This window comes from Lampetra planeri, chromosome 5 (assembly GCF_965212315.1).
Source record: "Lampetra planeri chromosome 5, kcLamPlan1.2.h2, whole genome shotgun sequence".
Classification (NCBI taxonomy): domain Eukaryota; kingdom Metazoa; phylum Chordata; class Hyperoartia; order Petromyzontiformes; family Petromyzontidae; genus Lampetra; species Lampetra planeri.
This window is the reverse complement of record NC_136111.1, coordinates 4,916,175-4,924,797: the sequence shown is the minus strand read 5'-3', so window position 1 is coordinate 4,924,797 and position 8,623 is coordinate 4,916,175.

Here is an 8,623-nt window from a genome sequence, read left to right as displayed (position 1 = left end):
GATTTTACACCGGAATCGAAGTGAAGGGAAAGTGTCACTTAAGATATTTTATATGACCCGACCACTGATCGCATTGGCAGTGAGGGTAAACACTCCGCAATGGTTAACAGAGAGACTCTCTGAGCTCATCCCCCCCGAGAGGAAAGTAGTGAAGAGCAGGAGACCCCTCCGCATGTTAAAGAAAGCACATACCACGAAGGCAGACAGTTCACGTACAAGACAAAGACCCCCCCGTATAGCCTTTACATCATTTTGGGGCACGTGCTGTTAGCGAGTAGCACCTATGAAGGCCGGCACGGCACACGAGGGGGTGGATGGCCAACACCACGCCCGACGGCCTTTGTCTCTGAGTACCTGGTGCGATGTTTACACACCGCACCAGGTACTCATTTGAGGCTGAGTCGACCTAGGGGTGGCCCAGGTCCGGTTTAGATAGTCGTCATTGTAGTTGGCCGCGAGCCGGGAATTTAACTCGGGTTCGCCGGGTTTGCAGCGCAGCACCTTAACCACTGCGCCACCGCTCCCCATACACATACACGCGCGTACAAGGCAAAGCTCCCCGTTACAGCCCAAACAGAAGATGCGCTTTCCGTCCGTCGAAAACCGGTCCGGAGTTTAGCTTCGGCTTGAACGAATGTTGCGAAAAGCCCAAAACTATTGCGCTCCCAGAAGGCCGTGTATGCCATGGGATCCTGTGAACTGTAGATGGGATCCTTACACTGAAGTATTTGAGACATCTCTCTGCGGAGGAAATGGGGTTTCGCCCTACAACTCTCTGTGACATACAGCGATCCATTTTTTTTCCCGTAAAAGTGTGACTGAGATTTACGAGTTGGACATTATCATGACCATTCCTGTAAAAGTTCACATGTATTGCTGTGACTTCGTACTGTCCAATGTACACACATTAGGGCTCTTTACTGCATAACGCATTGCCTCTGGCCTCTTACTGTAAAATCATTTTTGTATGTGTTCGTAAAAACGCAAAATTATACAACACACACCACATACCAGCCTCGTTGTGGATAAAATAAGTAACACAACAGATAGGCAGACAATAGGTATCTTTATATAAACAATGCATTTTGAACTTCTTTCGCACCGTACATAGCTAACCGCGGCCATCGGACGTGCCGGGGAAGGACAACAAATGAAACACAATAAGCTGTTGTGAATAAATCAGTTTCAAAAGTGCATAGCTCCAGTGGCTTCCTAAAATCGGAAGGAGGAGCGTTCCAGACGGCCGCAGAAGCGCATCTTTGTTCGATGGCTGAGCCAAAAGCAGCTGCAGCTGCTGCTGCGGCAAGGATGACCGGAGTGAGTTCGCGTGATGGTTTATGCTTCTTGGGCGAGATCAGCGATGTCACGGAAAGAGAGCCATGGTCCACGCGAGATGCCCCTCTTTGGTAACAAAGGGCTGCCCCTCTTCTCCTGTAAACACGTGACAGGATCAGCTGCCGGTGAGACTTTACAGCCCTGGTGGTAAAACACAATATACAGGCTTTTAAAAAAAACTGTTAACACTTCTGAGAATTTGCAACAATACCACAATGCTCTGGAGACTACCTGGAGAAGATTCCAGGCATGTGCTGACAATGATGGCGACATTTCGTAGCTGTTAACATGCATTTGCTGTCATGTCACAGTGTATTATTATCCGTTATTTTTCCATGAAAATCGATAGGCCCATATCAGTTTCGATTTAAAATTTTCGTGACTGCAAGGATTCATATTCTTGTTTTTTTTCGGTAAAGTCACGTATTATTTAAGAACTCGTGACTTTACCGAAAGACCCAAAGAGTATGAATTCGTGCAGTCACGAAAGCTTTAAGTTCATATATAATTGTTTAAGAAAGGTGTATTCAAGACAGAAATGCATATGTGACGGGAAACGAAATGTTCGGGGTCAATTAATTGGGGGGTGGGGTGGGGGGTGGAGAGGGAGGGGGGGGGCAGTCACAAAACATCTGGACCACCCTGCCTGAAGTCCTGTCCCACAGTCCCCACGGCACCTCCTGCACGCGCAGAAGTCGTTCATCTCGCCGCGTGGCCCGTGCAATGAGTTTGTCGCCCCGCACGCCGCACAAGTTTCCACAAGCCGCGCGTTATACGATGCGTGCGTGAGGTCACGCGATGCTTCTGCTGTTGCTTGCTGACTCCCCCCCCCCCGCCACCACCACCACAACGGAGCAAACAATGGGGGGGGGGGGCCAAGGGTGCTGCTGACGGCTGAAAACTTTTTGAGCGTTTGGAATTGGAGCAGGGGTAGTTGGTGCTGGTGGTGGTGGAGGGGCAGAAGGGAGAGGACATCTTGTGGAAATTCAAGTAAGGTTGCGCGTTGCAACTACTTCCAAACAATAATCTAAATTACTTTATTGTAAAGATATTTGCCAATCCACAGTTGGGTAGATGATGGGTCTCTCCGTGCCATGCTGATAGTAATCAATGTGGGGGCTTATGGAGTGCAAAGCGTGGACCCTAAACCACCAAAATCTACTCTTTGGGCCACTCAAATTCACTCTCCTTAGCGGTACTCTACAGCACCACTACTTTTACTGGCACACGCAATCTACATTGGTAAACGTTCGACATTTGCCCGTGGACTTACAGCGTTGCACGTGTTATGCCATGTCTCTCCTTTGGCTTTGTTTGACCAAAGCTTTTCGTTTTCACTCTCATCCGAGACGGAGCTGGGTGCCAGGCCTGGTAGTTCGTGGTTGTTTTGTTATTTGACCACGGCTGGAATTGCAAATGTGTAAAGTTCATGGTACTCACTGGCACATCAAGGTACACCACCTATCCTCCTTTGCCTCAAGAGTGAAATACGCACCTACCTACGGGTGCATATATCATGGGACCTCTTTTGCCAGTACCAAAATATTCTCATACGGGTGCATACTTGGGTCGACTGCAAGAACCGGTGGTGTGTAAAAAAAAAAGGAATGCGTACTCTTTGGTTCTTTCGGTAAAGTCACGTAGGTAGAAATAAAATAACATTTAGTATGGATTCCTGCAGTCACGAAAGCTTCAAATCAAGATTAAAAAGGAATGCGGTTTCATTTCTTCTTGGAGTCGGCCAGCGCCGTGTACGTGCGTGTGGCCACGCACGCTTCCTTCAGGGTTACTGCCGTTCAACAAAATAGCCCGAGGCATAGAGCATGAAAACAATACAAAGCCGACCGACGGGACTTAAACGTGTGCAAAGCTGCCTAGTCCACAGGCTAATGCATCGACTTTGGCCAAGCTACAGGGCCCCGTGGCGTGGGAGCGGGGTCTCCACATCTATGGACAAAATAGATGCTTCCCAGAGGCAGGCTTTGCACCAGTGAGAATTGGTGAACTGTGCTGTACTGACAGGGCCGGATTAAGGTTCTTGTTGGGCCCTAGCCACTTGTGTTTCGTAGGCCTTCAGTGATAACTTTTTACAGTTGGTACTGATGCTGCCCCGTGTTACTACCGCCGCTTGTTTCACGCGACACTTCGTCCAGCCGCTGGACAGATGTTGTTACTGCTGATACGTTCATTATTTAGTCTGTGCCCTCATTCGATGGGAGCGCCGCTGTGTGCCGCAGATGAGCATATTTAATTTGAAATTATTGAAAAAAGCACAAGGTAAGCCTAAAAATATTGTAAGAGAAAATATCTGCAACTACCTTTTACTATGATTATCACATCGGATGACGTAGCTTTACAAGGTTGCCGTTCATTGAAACGTGAATATATTTATTTAAGAAGTTGTCTTGGTTACATGTTTTGTTATCATACAAACAAAAAAACATGGTCAAATTATTTTTCCGTAGGCCCTTGAGTTGTTCGTAGGCACCAGGCACAGTACCGCCTGTGCATATTCGATAATACGGCCCAGTGTACTGATGAGTCCTAATAGTAACAAAACCGGTTCACAGTTGTCTATCACTGCTGCCTGTCAGTCCGTCACGTTTGCTCAAACGTATTCTAATGGTGACCCAAGACGAGAGGACCACAATGCACTTCTTCAGGAACTGATGGTGGTTTTGCGTTATGGTGAAAGGGCTGTCCTGTGTGCTTACTTGTTGCACGAGTTTGTGTGTATTGTTTGAAACGTATGGGTTTCCGGCCTGCACAATGTCTTCTGTTGTGACGCGTTTTTTTATCTCGTAATTGACAAACGTTGCTCAACGCACGAACGTGTACCAATGTGGGTTGGGCGAATGGCGTGGGAGACAGAAGAAGCCGGAGAGTGGGACGCAGTGCCGGATTATATTTTCGTAGTAGCAAAAGTAGCTACATATGCTACGTACCCCGCACTTTCAAGGGCATCGCGCTAAATGCCTTCAAGCTATCAATTCCGTTTCATTGATTCTGCACTTGCTCTATTATTATAGTACTATAATGCCTTCAACTATTAGGAACGACTGGGCGTTTAAGGTTAGCGATTTGTCGTATTATCTGGCTGTATAGCAAATTAAAAATACAATTACTTTACTATGCAAGTAAAAAAATGTGTTTTAATATTTATGTGTTTTTTTTATTTATCGCCCCTTTATAACGTATCCTACAGGCCCGTACTCGCTTCATCCGGCACTGGTGGGACGTCATATAATATGCTTCGCAAGGCTTTTCGGCGGTTACATCTCTCTTGCTCTAATGGCTCCGTAGTGTGGTCTTTCTGCTTGTGCCGCGTGCTGCTGTCGTTCGGCATCATGGCACCAGCAATGCATATTTAGTTCACGTTGAGGTTCCCGGCCACGTGGAGCGATAAAATTCGACCATCGGAAAGCCACGCAGCACGGTGGCACCAAGAACAGGGGCTTCAGAATCTGTATTTACACTGGAGGAATCCGATGAGCTATGAAGCTCTTTTTCACAGATGTCCAGGAGAGGAGGTGGCTGGGCAGTCCTGTGCACGTGACTCGTAATGGCCGTTCCAGAAGGCAGAGAACCGCCCGCACCAGAGGCTCCGAGTTAAACATTAAACCATGATGTGCATAGCCCTTTGCTAAGCCACTTCTGGGTGAAAGCCTGCCCACGCCCTGACGGTCAAGAGAGCTTGTTTGACGATACGCTGATCATTCCAGGTTGCGTGAAATGTACACCCGGGAGAAGTTCAGGTATCACCCAACCACCAGTGTTGGCTGTGACCGGGAAGGTAACGCAGGTCGCTGGGTTCGCAGCCTTGGTACGTGTAGCACAAAGTGCTCGCCACAAGTGAACCACAATCACCTCGCTGATCTCGTCAAGAAGAATAAACCATCACGTGAACTCCGGTCACCCTCGCAGCGGCGGCTTTTGGCTGCTAAGCCATCGAACAAAGACGGTCACTGCATCGCGCGCTGTCAGCTGCGCTTCTACAGCCGTCTGGAACGCATCTTCCTTCCGATATCAGCAAGCCACTGGAGTTTAAAATAATGTAGATTGAAAAGTAATTTCTTTAGAACTGCTTGTTGTTGTGTTTAGTTTGTTGTCCTTCCGCACCTCCGAGTATCCACGGTTGGCTACGTACGGCGCGAAAGAAATTCAACAAACATAGACAGTGATTATTATTATTATTACTGCGGGTGTAATATCCGTAAGAATACGCGTCACATCTGCTGCACAGTGGACGTTAAAGATCCCCTGGCATCATTGGCAAGAGTAGGCCAATGATGCCAACGCCAGGGCCCAAATTTGCCAAATGACTCAATAAGGATTACACACAGGAATCACTGCCCTCTACTGGCAGACGAATGTCTCAGCTCACGCTCGCAAATGAGACTCATCCTGGTCTCTTGAGTTCTCGCCTAGTTAAACAAAATAAACTTGGTGTTGTCTACGGTGAGTTGCACTCTAGTAAGATACATCTGCAGAGAGAAAGAGAGATAGTTGTAGACACAAACCAACAACGTCAGACATCGTGCTCAACAACACGCGCGGTACAACCCGGAACAGCATCGGACAGCTGTTCAACACAATCGCAACAACAACAAAACCTACAACGTGGTTCTCATTTATATCAACCTCGGGAATGATGGGTTGTGTTGATCGCTCACCGGGGGATTGAAACCACAATCTTACGATTTAAATTTCGTTTTAAAGCTTTCGTGACTGCAGGGATTCATCTTCTTGGTTCTTTCGGTAAAGTCACGTAGAAGGGAAGTAATAAAATAATAAAAATAAAACATAATAAAATAATTCTCACGACGTTTCGGCCACAACGCAAGCAGCCGTCCTCAGGCGAAGACCAGGTCTGTCGGGGAGACAGCGTCTGAATGAAACACCACCACGCTTGGAGCGTCTACGATTGTGAACCTCACGTTGGAACCGCAGCGCCAACCGGGCATGAATGTTGTAAATAAACCATCGTGAATATCTTTTCTCGCGAGCCGTCTCCGTCGAGAAGGGCTGCATTCCCTTTTGCTGCCTCCTCTCGGGAGACTTAATGTCACGGTTCAACTCGAATCGCAGGGCTAATTGAACGCACAGAAGCGACCGCCGCGTGCTGTGGAGGAATGCGTCTGCGGTTAGGAAGTCTGGCTTTTTGGTCATTCCTGGAGGGACTGAGCGAAAAGGGAGAAGTTAATGGAAGCCGATGGACCTCTAAGAAGAAGAACAACAACATGAGTTGTTGATATTTAGACCAATGGACAAAAATAGAACAGTTGATGCAGAAAAGGCAGAGTACGAGTTGCTGGAGAGGGTGGGAGGAACACGGTGGAGAGTTTGTGGTTCTGAAATAGCGTGCGCCTTCACGAGTACCCCCCCCCATCGGTTGCAGACTAAATCTGGGTCCTGACACCAATTATTGGTCGAAATTTACGACCACGATTTCGATAGAATAATTGATTATTTGCGTCTCGTTATGACCATCCCGTTTGTACCTCGCTCCGTTATTCTAAATGTCATGCGAGCCTACCACGCAAATTGAATTTGCACGAATTTCAAGATACCCAATCTAACACAAACACACATAATTGTCATCGTGAGTCGTACGAATCGACATTAATAGTCGATTACTCGTTACGTCCTTACGTTCCCACTTACTTGCGCAGGCTCCCCGAGTTTGGCATCACCAACGCAAGCAAAAAAAAACGGTGGCCGTGCGCTTTAAACGCTCCGTGCCAATGCTTGTGTTGTCATTGGCCACGGAGTCACCATGCTACCCACCACGCAGAAGACGCGCGTGGCCACGTGCACGCAACACAACGATATGGACACGAGCCGAGCGCACAGATGTGGCAGGTGCTCGTGATAGCGGCCACCGCGAGCATTTGCACTGAAATGCCGGGAACAAAAATGATACAAGGGGCTCGCCGACGTGCTTGTTAATGTATGTATTCATGCATCTTTAACTTCTTTCGCACCATACGTTGCCAACCGTGCTATCCGGCATGATGTCCACACGCTAAGCTCCACGTGCTGTATAGATATATTTTTTTCAGGAACATGCGGCACAAACAACAACAAAAACACAACGGAGAGCTTCTTCAACACGATCGCGAACATCCAGGCAGGAGTCCGATAGGGCTGTGATGTAACTCCGGAAATGGGGGGGCACTGGGTGAGGGAGAGGGCTAGCACTACTCGCTGGTCAGCTAAGGGGCCGTCCATAAATGACGTCACGCACCTAGGAGGGGGGGGGGTCAGACATTTGTGACGAGGGGGGCGGGGGGGTTTGAGAAATGTGACGTCACATCAAAAGTGTGCAACTTTAAATAAATATAGACAACACGTTCTACTTAATTTAATATACTTTTTTTTATAAATGTTTTCTCCTACAACATCAGAGTGCAGCGCCACATTAAATACTCACTACAATGACAATAGTTTCAAGCGATTTGAAGCATGTTTTATTTTGGGGGGGGGGTGGGGCAAAGCTTTGTGACGTCATATTTGGGGGTCTGATTTTTGTGACGCCGTGTGACGAAGGGGAGGGGGTCCAAAATCGCGTGACGTCATTTATGGACGGCCCCTAATAAGTGTGCTAACCCAACAACCAGCTTGCCACTTCGCACCGCTGCAACGTGTGGTCTTATCCGGTGTTGACCGCGTTTCCTTGGGCCTCGTGTTTACGACCTGATAACCGTGGGCGAAGCCGGGCTCCTCGCAAAGTATTCCGTGGTGCAGCCGCGTGCGGTTGGCTACTACGTACGGTGCGAAAGAAGTTCAACATACTGTGCATACAAAGCAATGCATGACACACACACACCTGAAGGTACAGTACGTTATAGCAAGGCCGTAATTATAATATATATTGGGGGAGGGGGGGAGGCAAAATATGCGCAAAATGTCCCCCCCAGTATATTGCTATAAAATACATTTCTGTTTATATGATTGTGGTTATGGTTGTACTTTATAAATCCTTAATCTCTGCCATTACATACAATGAAACAAAAAAGGGAGAAAAAAACAGCAATGTAATACAATACACTATTTGACATTAGTTTAAATAAATAAATAAACGTCCATCCCATGCGTTAGTCAATTTTAAAATATTTTAGACAGGAAATGGTTGGAAATTAGTTTTCAAAGTTAGATTTTTTTTCTGGGGGGGGATCCCCAGACCCCCTGGAAGATTTGCCCCCCCCCCCCCCCCCCAATGTTGACTCCATGGCTACGGCCTTGCGTTATACTTAGACACACGTATGCTCTACACGAGGGGTTCTTA